This window comes from Oryx dammah, unplaced genomic scaffold (genome assembly GCF_014754425.2).
Source record: "Oryx dammah isolate SB20612 unplaced genomic scaffold, SCBI_Odam_1.1 HiC_scaffold_26, whole genome shotgun sequence".
NCBI classification, from domain to species: domain Eukaryota; kingdom Metazoa; phylum Chordata; class Mammalia; order Artiodactyla; family Bovidae; genus Oryx; species Oryx dammah.
The window spans coordinates 75,850,632-75,858,941 of NW_024070210.1; the positions used below are offsets into that span (position 1 = coordinate 75,850,632).

Below are 8,310 nucleotides of genomic sequence, written 5' to 3' on the forward strand. Positions count from 1 at the left end.
CGAAGTGAAGAGAGACGCATGATGTCTGAGCACTAGTAAAGCACACTTAAGCCATATATGTTTTTAACATTTAATTAAACTATAAAACTTAAGGCTCTAACTATAAAGTCAGGCAATTTTTAAAAAAACTACATAGCTATCTGTCCAATTAACAAGTTCTAATTCTCCTCCTCCCCCCAATCCATCCTATATCCCTTCCCTAATTAACCATTTTCATTATTTTATTGCACAACTTTCTAGTGTTGTCTTGTGTATATGTAAGCAAGTGTCAAAATGCTTAATTCTTTACCTGTGACTTTCTTACTCTGTTCTGTACCTTATTACTCACTTTTAAGATACCCTGGAAAACTTTCCCTGTCATTATATGGAGAACAGAAGGAAAATATTTTAGGAGCCTACTAGCTTGACAACTCTGTTGAATGAAGGAATTTCAATAGTCTCAAATTATACTTCTATTTTAATCATCTTTTAATATTGCTTTGACTTTAGTTTTCCTCATCAGTAAAATTCCTGTTGTGGTAACTGTATAGAAAACACTTTATAGCAAAATGATATGATACTTGGGATTTGCTTCCCAAAAAAATGAGTGGAGGTATAGATAAAATTAGCATGGCCATGATTTGGTAATTCATGGAGTTATGAGTTTGTTACACCATTATTCATTATACCATTTTCTCTATTTTTAGAATGTTTGAAATTTTTCATAATGAAAAAGTGTCAGAAATAAGTAGCAACAATCAGGTATATATTTCGAGAAAACTCAAAGTTTTTAGATTAAATACAAAATGTCTGCAGTTAAAAATTAATGAATGTCAGAAATATTTCCCTAAAGATGGCAACTCAATTTCCACAAAATTAGCCAACCAACCACTGGGGAATGTCAGATACCATGTGGCCTACTCAGAGCCAGGAAATGTAACACTCTAATGAACTATCAACTCCAGGAGGAATTCAAGCTTCCCAGAAACAACTTGCTTTCTGACCCAAAAGTAGTGGAGGCAATATAGAAACAGGTATTCACACGGAATCACAGTTCAGAATGGGAAGATAGGATTTAAAGAAAATAATGAATACAGAAGATTGTCTTTTTCATTATGATAAAATTTCTTAAAATAAAGATTGCTTTTCTTTCCCTTCTTCTTTCCCCTTTTCATATTTTAAAAGGGTAAGTAAATAACATAGGAAAACAAGATTGAGTTCCATTATCAAATTTTATATAAGAGGAACTTACAGGAGAAAAAATAGCACATAGAATTGAATAAAAAGAACAAGAAATACGATACAAATCTGAAATATGAATAGGAGATTATTCCGTAGTCCTTAATTCATATATGTTAACTCATACCTATGTATAATCTGGCCTTGAGTATAATAACCACAGTGTGAAAAGAAGGATAAAACAGGACAAGCAAACTTAGAGAAAACAGGTACTTCAGGATTGGCTGAAGACTATCTTAAAGAACATAGAACTAAGAGACAAAATATATGAGAGAAATGTTAAGCGACATAAAGGCAGACAAATATCTATGAAACAGAATGGTGCAGAAATAGACCCACATATTTATGGCCACTTGATTTTCAATGAGAAAAGGAAATTCAGCGGGAAAAGTATAGTCTTTTCAACAAATATCGAAAGAACAGTTGGATATTCATATGATAAAATGGACTTTACATCTTAGACCATATATAAAAACTAAGTAAAAAAAGATTCATAGACTTAAATGTAAAACTAAAATAATTTTAATTTCTAAAAGTACAAAATAAGATATAACCTCTGTGACTTTGATTTAGGCAGATTTAATAGAAACTAAATCAAAAGCACAGTCCATAAAAGAAAAATTGATAAATTGAACTTCATCAAAATTACAAGTTTTCTTTCTCAAAAAAAATACTATTAAGACAACACATAAACAAATTATAAGTTGGGGAAATTATATATATTAAAATCACATATCTAACAAAGGTAAAAGGTATATCCAGCTATATTAAGAACTTGCAAAACTTGTTAATAAGAAAACCTACCTCTAATTTTTTTAATGAAAAAAGATTTGAACAGTCCTACAATGATAGTTGGAGACTTCAACACCCCAGTGTAAATAATGGAGACTAGACAAAAGATAAATAAGGAAATAGAAGACTTGAACACGGTAAGCTAACCTAACAGTGCAGATCTCAGAGACCACACATAGAACATTCCACCCAATGACAACAGAATACATCTCCCTCAGAAATACAGATGGAACATTCTCCAAGACAGACTTTGGGCCACGAAACTAGTCACAATAAAATTAAACTGTTGAAATTATACAAGTGCCTTTTCTGATCTCCATGTAATGAAACTACAAATCAATAGCAGAAAGAACTTAAACCACACAGTTTTGAGCAACAAATGTGTCAAATTAGCTAACACAAGAGAAATTGGAAAATACTTAGAGATCATTGAAAACAAAGTCACAACATACCAAAACTTAAAGGATGCAGCAAAAGCAATGTTCAGAAGGAAATTTAGCCCCATGCTGCTGCTGCTGCTGCTAAGTCACTTCAGTCGTGTCCGACTCTGTGCGACCCCATAGACGGCAACCCACTAGGCTCCCCCGTCCCTGGGATTCTCTAGGCAAGAACACTGGAGTGGGTTGCCATTTCCTTCTCCAATGCATGAAAGTGAAAAGTGAAAGTGAAGTCACTGAGTCGTGTCCAACTCTCAGCGACCACATGGACTGCAGCCTACCAGGCTCCTCCGTCCATGGGATTTTCCAGGCAAGAGTACTGGAGTGGGGTGCCATTGCCTTCTCCATAAATGCACATTAAAAACAAATCTCAAATCAATAACCTAACCTTCAATATGAAGGTTGAAAAAAATGTTTAAGAAGAAAAGTTTTAAGAAAAAAGAAGAGCAAACTAAACACAAACAAAGCAAGCAGATGGAAGGAATAATAAAGATTAGAGGAGCGATAATGAAAAATTATTTTAAAAAACAAAATCAACAAAACCAAAAGTTGATTTTTGAAAACGTGAAAAAAAACTGACAAATCTTTAGCTTGACTGACAAAGGAAAAAAACAAAAGAAAAAACCATCAGATTACTGAAATCAGGAATTAAAGTGGAGATGTTACTACTGACCTTATAGAAATAAAAAATACTGTAAGAGAATACTATTAACACCTATATGCCAACAAATTAGATAACCAAGATGAAATGGAAAAATTTCTAGAAACACACAAACTATCAAAACTCACTCAAAAGTTTCTTTGAAAAATGGAAAATCTGAACAGATCTATAGCAAATAAAGAAATTAAATAAATAATTGAAAACCTATCAAAAATTCAGGATCAGATGGCTTTATTAGTGAATTCTACCAAACATTTAAAGAAAAATTAACTTCAATCCTTCTCAAACTCTTCCAAACGGCAGAGGAGGGAATGCTTCCAAACTTGCTCAATGAGGCCAGTACTAGCCTCATATGAAATTTAGAAGAAAAAAAAAATAAGAAGAAAAGAAAATGATACACCACTGTACCACATGAATGCAAATACAAAAATCCTCAACCAAATACCAATAAACCTAATCCAGCAGCATAGTAAAAAGATTATACACTAAAACCAATTGGGATATACCCCAAGAATGTAAGAGTGGTTCAACAGATGAAAATGCATATAATATGCCATGTTAACAAAATAGAGGGGGAAAACACATGATTATTCCAATTGATAAAGAAAAAGCATCAGACAAACTTGATATCCTTTCCTGATGAGAATACTCAGCAAACTAGGAATACAAGGGAACGTCTTCAATATGATAAAGGACACCGATGAAAAATCTGCAACTAATATCAGTCTTAGTGGTGAAACATTGAAAACGTTCTCCCTAAATTCAGGAACAAGAGTGGACAACCACTATTCAACATTGTACAGGAAGTTCTAGCTAAGGAATTCAGGCAAATAGAATGGAATGGAATAAAACAAAATGAAACAAAACAAAATGATATATAGTATATACCATACTATACAATATAATCGGAGAAGGCCATGGCACCCCATTCCAGTACTCTTGCCTGGAAAATCCCATGGACGGAGGAGCCTGGAAGGCTGCAGTCCTTGGGGTCGCTGAGGGTCGGACACGACTGAGCGACTTCACTTTCACTTTTCACTTTCATGCACTGGAGAAGGAAATGGCAACCCACTCCAGTGTTCTTGCCTGGAGAATCCCAGGAATGGCGGAGCCTGGTGGGCTGCCGTCTATGGGGTCGCACAGAGTCGGACACGACTGAAGAGACTTAGCAGCAGTAGCAGCAGCATACAATATAATGCATCCAAATTGGAAAGGAAGAAATAAAACTATCTCTGCTAGGAGATTTTATGAATTTTATTTGTAGAAAATCCTAAAGAATTCATCCGCCCTAAAAAACTATTGTAGCAAACGAATTCAGAAATGTGGGTATCAAATACAGCGCTGTGCTAGGCAGAAGATGCAAAAGCAAAAGGGCTTGAGGGTTGGGGTACTGTCCCCTTAAGTGGGAGCGATGGTTGACCAGGGGCTGTTGTTTTGCGTTGAAAGCCGTGGACTTGAGAAGAAGCAAATGTATTCCTTGGCGACAGTCCACAGGACGCGTGAGGGTGGCTCCAGAAGGGCTTTCCTGCCCCTATTCTGTGAGAGTTCAGATGCTAACCTGCTTTGCAAGGGTAAATTTGCGCAGCTGGGCTCCCGGGGGTGGCGACGGCCTTTACGACGGAGCAAAATCACCAACTGCACTTCCTTCGAGCCGGAATCGAACCAGCGACCTAAGGATGTCTACATGCTTTGTATCTACAGTCCTCCGCTCTCCCAGCTGAGCTATCGAAGGGCGCACACGCGTTCGTGCTGGGTCCTTCCTTTTTGGAGAAATGGCAAAAGCCAAAAGGCTTTAAGAGGCTCCGGGTACAACATACTCTGGGTTGGCTGGAAGTCCGTTGGCAAAGAGCCGTGCACACGCCGGGGATCCGTGGTGGCCAGGCATCTCGGAGAAGCGATTTTCAGAATCTGAGCCCAGCCCGCCACTTGTTGACTCATTTTCTTTCCCTTGGGCTCTTTCTTCAGAGAGAACAGGACAGCAGCCCTCTGTGGCCAGAAAACTGGAAAGAGGGTGAGGAGAAAGGGGCGTTACTTAAACCCAAATGGATGCGTGGGTGAGGTGGGAGCCGGCTCGCTGAGGAAAGCAGAGGATCCTACCACCCAGGTAGGATCCGCTGAGGGGCCCTCGAGGAGTGTCTGAGCGTCTCCGCCAGCCCTTACCCAAACCCAGACCTGCCCTCTGGTACTGGGACGTCATCACCCCCTCCACTTAACCTCGACCTGACCCTGTTGCCACCACGAGCTGGGCTCACTTTTCCTCACGGTGAGGCTTCCTGGGAAGTGATGGGGAAAGGATGTCGGGGAGACCACACCCTTAGGTACCCAGAAACCTGGTTATGCTGCTGCCAGTCTGGGGACTTGGCTCCCCTTCTCTGCCCACACACCCAGATCTCTTTGACAAGAGCCGGCTGCTCTCTTATGTAGCTCCAGATTCTGAGGGCTTCCTGGACAGGCGCAGGAGATGAAGGGAGGACCAGAGCACCCCACTGTCAGGCTTGGACCTCTTGCCTTTGCTCTGAGTCTTGGACAAATGTTTAAGATCCCGTCTGGTGTGAGCCTGCCACCCCGACAGTGCTTGGTCACCCACCCAGCTCATGTCGCACAGAAGTATGGCAAGCCACACCCAAGTGCCAGTGTGGCCACTCATGATCCAGATACCCGCAGGTTTTCACCTGCAAGGATGAGGTCCATGTTCTCGAAGGTCTGCTACTGCTCGTTGTAAGTTCCCAGACAGGAGGAGTGGGGTCATGGCGGGGCTCACTCTGGAGTGTCCAAGTCACCAGAGTCCACCTCCCAACTATAGTCACACTCTCATTCTGTTATATCCCCAAATATTAAAGCTAGTTCCCCCAAACCTGGTAACCTTCTCTTCCTCTCTGGAGAGTGAGGAAGAGAGGGAGCTAGAGAGAGAAAGAGAAAGTTGGAAAGAGAGAGATGGACAGAGAAACACAGAGACAGTCACTGGGATAGACAGAAGAGAAAAGCTGTGGACCGTTCTAGGACTAGGCCAAGTAGGAAAGGGAAATTGAATGGGAGGATTTTCAAGAAGAACGCCTTGGTTGTCCCTGACCCATGTGATGGCAGGGGTGCTTGTCGGGCTCCAGGGCTTGTGGTGGGTAGCTCCTCTGTGGCCACTTATCCGTCACGGATCTGTCCATGTTGAGTAAGTGGTAGCGGCAGAGCGATTGCAGCTTTCCCTGGGGAGAGATATATGAATAAAAGTTTAAAGGGTTTGGGAGGTTGAGAGGGTGCCTAACTAGCCTGCTAAGGCAGGAGCAAAGGGGTGTTGTTAGGCTGAGGGGGCATTTGTCCGTGGATTTCAGGAAGGAGAGGTAGGTGATTGGCTTCAGAAGGGTTCTGTCCTGTGAAAGTGGGGGTGATCTACTGATGAAAGGGCCAAGGCTAATATACAGGGCAGAGGCAGAGGGCGCTAGCGGTCTTCCTGATGGATAAAAAGAGAAACCCAAGCACTTCCTTCGAGCCGGAATCGAACCAGCGACCTAAGGATGTCTATATTCATGAAACACTACAGTCCTCCGCTCTGCCAGCTGAGCTATCGAAGGGTGCACAGCCAGATATTTCCACTGGCAAGTATTGGGGCTTTCCTTTTGCAGAAATGACGGAGGTCAAGAAAATGGAGCCTCACTGCTTCTTAAAGAGGAGCATGGGCCTCCATGGGTGTTCCTTCCCCCTTTCCATCTATCTCATCCCCAACCCCCATTCCTGGTTCTTATCTCCTTTACCTGTTACTCACTCCAGAGAGGGGCCTCGGTGCCCACCTAGATCTAGTCGTACTTTTCCGTGCAGTGAGGCTTCCTGGGAAGTGATGCAGAGAGGATGTTGATTGGGCTAGCCCAGTCTGGGGCCTTGGTGCCCCTCCTTTGCCCGCAGACCTGGATTCCTTTGGCAGAGGCGACTGCTCCCTGAAGTAGCTCAAGATTCTGTGGGCTTCCTGGATAGGCACGGGAGACGAAGGGAGGAGCCAGAGCACCTTGCTGTCCGACTTGGACCTCTTGCCCTCACTTGGAGTCTTTGAAAAACCTTTCAGATCCTATCTGGTGTGGGCTCGCCACCTCAACAGTGCATGGTCACCCACACAGCACAGGTAGAACAGAGGTGTTGCAAGCCACACCCAAGTCACCTGCCCTCCAACGGCTGTGTCACCACCCCTGATCGAAAGACCCACAGGTCTGCTCCTGTGAGGATGAGGGCCATGTCCATGGAGGTCCCTACTGCTCACTGTGAGGCTCCAGATAGGAGGATTTGACTGTGCTAGGGCTCACCCTAGAGTATCCAAGTCATTAGAGTCCATCTCCCAGCTATGGGTACTCCCCTGCTCCTGCTGCTGCTGCCGCTGCTGCTGCTAAGTCACTTCAGTCGTGTCCGACTCTGTGCGACCCCATAGGCAGCAGCCTACCAGGCTCCCCTGTCCCTGGGATTCTCCAGGCAAGAACACTGGAGTGGGCTGCCATTTCCTTCTCCAGCTACATCCCCAAAACATCAAAGTTAGTTCCCCCAAACCTGGGAACCTCCAATTCCCATGGAGAGGGGGAGGGAGAGGAGGTAGGGGTGTCTGTGGGCATATCCAATGAAAGCCTTAGCATCTCTTTTTGGTCCCTGCCCTCTGGTCTCTGCAGAAGGTCACATTCGAGGCTGGGGACTCTTTGTGGCCACAGAGCAATAAAACCTTTCTCCTGAAGGTCTCCTGTGGGGCAGCAGTGGCACCACCCCCATGGAGACACCACAGCCCTGGGCTCAGCCCCTTTGAGTCAGCAGTGGGACATGGGAAGTCCTGGGGCAGCTCATCTGGAGAGGAAAATGTGTGGGGAGATGCAGTCTGAATGCAGAGGCAGAACCTGAACTGAAAAGGAGTTTGTGGGCTTAGGGGTCAGGGAAGGCCAGCAGCTGGGCCCCAGGACTGCAGAGAGTCACAAGCCCATCACCGTTGTACTCTTTCCCATGACAGTTCTCTTTCCCATGCTTTCCAAACATATCTCCCACCTTCAGAAGTTTCCCTCCCACAGAGGGGTAACAGCAAGGGCCACACCTTGGCTTTCCTCTCTGCACCCACAAGCCTTGACAACCCTCCCCCAGCCACCACCACCTCTTCAGCCTGGCTCAGTGGGGATGGATGGAGGTTGGTGGGAAGGCCCAGCCCATGTAGCCTTAGGGCCCAGCCCTTAAGTAAGCCAGCTGGTCAGA

General features: G+C 43.8%; 2 non-coding genes across 2 annotated transcripts; both read right to left on the bottom strand.

The window, feature by feature from the left end:
- Positions 1–4,750: 4,750 nt before the first annotated feature.
- TRNAY-GUA lies at positions 4,751–4,840 on the bottom strand. Its single transcript is given in 2 exon segments — positions 4,751–4,786; positions 4,804–4,840. It is a non-coding gene; the product is annotated as a tRNA-Tyr (tRNA).
- Positions 4,841–6,580: 1,740 nt separating this feature from the next.
- Positions 6,581–6,671, bottom strand: TRNAY-GUA. The gene is given in 2 exon segments: positions 6,581–6,616; positions 6,635–6,671. It is a non-coding gene; the product is annotated as a tRNA-Tyr (tRNA).
- Between the last annotated feature and the right edge of the window lie 1,639 nt (positions 6,672–8,310).